The sequence below is a fragment of the Octodon degus genome, unplaced genomic scaffold (genome assembly GCF_000260255.1).
Source record: "Octodon degus isolate 3935 unplaced genomic scaffold, OctDeg1.0 scaffold00101, whole genome shotgun sequence".
Classification (NCBI taxonomy): Eukaryota; Metazoa; Chordata; class Mammalia; order Rodentia; family Octodontidae; genus Octodon; species Octodon degus.
This window is the reverse complement of record NW_004524677.1, coordinates 3474115-3479079: the sequence shown is the minus strand read 5'-3', so window position 1 is coordinate 3479079 and position 4965 is coordinate 3474115.

Here is a 4965-nt window from a genome sequence, read left to right as displayed (position 1 = left end):
AGTGATCTTCCTGTCTCAGCCTCTCTAGTGCTCGGATTACAGGCATGGACCACTACACCCATTTTTGGTCCCATAGGGCATGTGGTATGGAGAATTGAACCCAGGTCCTTGTGCTTGCCAGGTAGGTATTTAGACTGCAGAGCTATGTCAAAAGGGAGAGCATCCTGACCTAATATATCACAATTTTCTATGCCTGTTAATTATTTCCAATGCCTATTGAGTGAAAGAATTGTAATTTAAAGCCAAACTCTGTGTAGGTGAGTTTTACATCATTTCTAAGTTTTTGCGATTACAAATCTACTAAAATGTGCTCAGCTTTAACTCTGCATCTGAGCTCCATGCCTGGAATATGTCCCTAGGAGTAAAAGCACAACATATGGCTAAGATGGCGCCAGCAATGTACAGCTGCCTTGAATGAGGGTGGATAGATCCCCTTTGCCAATACTAGCCATTATAAATATTTGCAGAGAGAGGGGTAAAGATGTTATCTTGACTCTGTCTTAATCTAGATTTAGTGGAGTTGAACTTGTACATGTTTCTCAGCAGAGAAAGTCATTTAGAGTATTTGTTAGAAAGTTTTTTAAATGAATTAAATTCAACCTAGGTCTTCTCTTTTAGCAAGAAAGAGAGAACCTCCTTGGAAAATTCCTTGTGGCCTTCATGACCCCAAATGCGATCCTACAACACTCCCTTTTCCTTAAAGGTTTGAACCACACACAAGGCTGAACACTCTCTAACACAGAGGCTCAATTGTAGGAACTCCGAACTGTAGCATAGGTGGGACCAGATTGGGACATTTCTTTGTTTCTTTTTTTTTTCAGTTCTGGGGATTGAACTCAGGACCCTGTGCTTGCCAGGTAGGCACTTATTCTACTGAGCTATCTATCTCCCCAGGCCCCAGATTGGGACATTTCATTATGAGCAAAAAGAGAAGTATCATCTGAGAGAGTAAACCAAGATGAGATAATATGGTGTACCTGATGTCCTGGTTTTCTATCTATTGCTATATAATATACAAGCCAAAATTCAGTTGCTTAAATCTAAAAGTAGTTTTTTCAATTTTATTTTTCAAGTTTTTAATTATTACTATTATTTTTTCTCAATTTTATTGAAACAGCATCTCACTGTGTAACCCAGGCTGTCTTCAAACTCAGGATGCTCCTGCATCGGCCTCCAGATGCTGGGATTTCAGGTGTGTACCAGTACACTCGGCTGAGAAGTATCTGTTATCTCCTGCAGTTTCTGTGTGGGTCACTGGAGTCCTGTGCTGTTCATACCACACAAAGCTGTCTGGGCTGAGGTGGACTCACTCCCTTGGCAGGTAGTCAGTGCTGGTTGTTGGCTGGAAATTCATCTGGGGAGCTGACTGAAGGGCCTCCGTGCTTCTCCACCTGCTTTCTTCAAGTGCTGGGAGTCTAGCAGAATATTCCAAGAATGTTATCATGTGACAGGAACCACTTTTTCCCTTCTACTTGAAGTCCTATAAGCAGTTAAAATTTCAGATCCCAGAGTCAGGGCTAGGGAAATAATGTCCTCTCAGGTCTGCTTGGTGTCCACCTGCTGGTGTTTCACTTCCTGTGTGAACTCTCATCTCTGTATTGATGATGGAAATAGTAAGCTGCCACTTGGACAGGATGGGCTCTGGGACAAGCAATTCAGAAGCTCATGGACTAACAGGTGCAATGGTCATCCTAGGGCTATGCATCTATACAAACTCTAGGTTCTTAGCATGCTTGAGGCCTTGGATCCTGCCTTTTGTACTGTAAAAAGATAAAAAATACATTTCACTTTTATTTTCATTAGGCAGTCTAATGGTACTGTCCTACTCTCCTCAGGGAACACTACACGGAATAACCTGTTTACGTATTACGTAAGAACAAAATAGGGATGGGGAAATAGACACAGCACCTGGGTGTGGTGCCACACATTTGTCAGTCCAACACTCAGGAAGCTGAGCCAGAAGGATCGTGAGGCAGGAGTTCAAAGCCAGCCTGGACTACACAACAAGACCAGTGCTCACCCTCCTCTCCCCAAATTAAAACCAACAAACCAAAAATACAACACACACAAAAAGACTGAATAAAAAAAAAAATCAACCAATGCAGTATGTTCCATACTAAATGAAACACTGCATGAATATTTTGCCTTATTTTTAAAAATGTCTGCAAAGATTGCTTTGGTACTGTGGCACATACAGGTTATCTTGGTTATCTGGGAGGCTGAGGCAAGAGGGTTTGAGCCAAGCATGGAAAACTGAGCAAGACCTTGTTTTGAAAAAGACATGAGGGAGATAGCTCAGTATTAGAGTGCTTGCCCAGCATGTGAGATCCTGTGCTTAAGCTCCAATTACAAAGAAAAAAGTGGGGCCAGGGAGATGGCTCAGCGGAATAAGCGCTTCCCTGGCAAGCGCAAGAGCCTGAGTTCAATCCCAGGTTCTGAAAAAAAAAAAAAAAAAAAGAAAGAAAGAAAGAAAAAAAAGTATGCTTTCAAAATGCCCATAATCATGGTGGTGCATGCCCATAATCCCAATGCTGGGGAGGCTGAGACAGGAGGATCACTACGAGTCTGAACTGCCTAGTGAATTCCTGTATCCAATAAATAAATAAAGCATTAAAAAAAGCCCATAATGTTGTATATTAATTAATGTGGATTATTTTGAATTTAAGCAAGCACATACACTTTTTTCCCCTTATTTTGTGATACTTATTTTGAACCCAGGATCTTCACATTGAGCTACATCCTCAGCCCTCATTTGTTCTTTGAGAGAGGGTCTCACTAAATTGCTAAGTTATCTGGACTGGGCCTCAACTTTGCATAATGCTGCATTTATAGGGGGGTACCACCAATCACATCAACTTAAACTATTGAGGCTGTAACTATGAATGGGCATTATCTTCTGCCTTTACATTGTAATTATTTCCTTGTTCAATAAAAATGTCATTGACAAGGTAGACTGGATTGTTAACTGGTGGTGAACTTGTTACACTCAGCTGCACTGAAGTAGCGTGGTGCTGGGTATGGGAGGCCCCTGAGGATTGTGGCCAGCAGCCTAGGAGGCAGAACTGGAGAAGCTGTAGGGAGGCTGTAGGGAGCTGTTTGGAGAAGCTGTTGGAATCTGGGCTATTCTGCTGGAGGACCTTGCTGTGCTGGCTTTCCTGATGAACTTGGCTGTTTTTTTTTTTTTTTTTTCCCCATAATTTTATTGAGAAACAAATAGCAATGAGACAGTTTCAAACCAAATTGGTAGGACAGTTTCAATAATTAACACATTGGCTGTTCTTGTTGAAGGAGGAACTCGGGACCTTGTTGCTGCTGAGAATGACTATGGTTCATTTTGGGGGAGCTCTGGTCCTTATCTTGAGCATCACTTCCTGGCTCCTGAGGGGAAGATGGTATACTGCTCAGCCTTATGGAGAAGCTTTTCATGTGGGCTTTCCTGATGGGAACTCAGCTTTCTTTATCAGTGAAGGAGCTCAGCACCCCTTGGCTGCTGAGGATGGCTGTGGTACTTTTCCAGGGAGCTATGGTTCTTACTTTGAGCATTGTTTTCTAGCTCCAGTGCAGATCCTTTGGCCCGCTAGCAAAGACCTTCACAACACTGACCTTTGGGCCTTTCCAGCACATTTCTGTGAAGTGGGCCTACATGAGATACTGTTGTGGGTTCTAGGTTTCCAAATGGACTTGTGAGAGGCATTCAACAGAATTTTTGGTTTATAGTGTGTGGACAGATTTCCTGCACTCTTTGTATGTGATTCTTTCGGTGATTATAAAATAATCTTATAAAATGTGTCCTGTATTGTATTGCTCACTTTGCAAAACTCCAAACTATAACATGCGGATTACCCAGATTTGAAGTATTATTTAACACTTAGTAAGATTCAATGAATAGTAAAAGTAGTGTTTGACAGTTCCAAGAATGAGCAAACCACACATAGCCTGGAATCCCAGAACTCTGGGAAACCGAGACCTAGGATTGCAAGTTTTGAGCCCAGCATGGGTAATTTAGTGATGAAAGACCCTGTGCAGAAACCAAAAAAGGACTGAGTAGCTGATTGCCAAAGCCCTGAGTTCAACTCCTAGTACTGAAAAAACAGAAAAAGAGCAAACTAAAGACATGAGATATCAGCATAAACTATCCTAAGCAGTATTCAAGAATAAATAAAGACATTCCAAATCTAGTGATACCCACATAGGACTGATCTTTCTTCAATTATCATTTAGTCCATACCTTAGCAAAATTGCCAAGAAGTTATAATTGGGTGGATTGAGTGTATTCCTGATAGAACATTCCATTCCATTTTTATTTTTAAAAGCTTGTTTCTTTGTATATAGGTTAAGAGTTTGCAGATCAATAACCTTGATTTCAACATGAAATTACATTCTCTATGCTTGAGTTCCCTTAAGTTATACAGAAGTCTTCCTGGTCTAAAGTCACTAAGTGTTTTATGTGTTTTTCTCTCTCTCTCTCTTTCTCTTTTTTTCCAGCTATGGTTCCAAAGTGTCTCGAAGACAAGGAAAAGTACAAAATTCTTGGTCATTAATTCTGTCAACATGCTGATGTCAGAGAAAGACACACATGAGATGGAGATGGGAAACTTGAGCCTGTCTTTCTGAGAGGTGATCCTTTCTGGGGAGGAGGGTGGAGTGAGTATGAGACACCACACAGGCAAGGCAGTTGGACAGGCTTATCTGCTGATGCTGCACACGAAGGCCTCCATCAGAAAACTTTCATTAATGGTGCCAAAGGGGTAAACAAATGGTAAGGCTTTCCATATTAAAATACCCACTTACTTACTGAAAGTTCTGTTCACACCTGACCAGTAATTCAAAACTATAGTATTTTTAACTATGGCTCAGCTAGAAGTGAAGCGTCCCCTTCTGCTTCCTTCTGCAGTGAACCTCCCAACACTGCCAACTATTTAAATGTAGACAGGGGCAAAGTAAAGCAGGAAGTTGAAAATTATT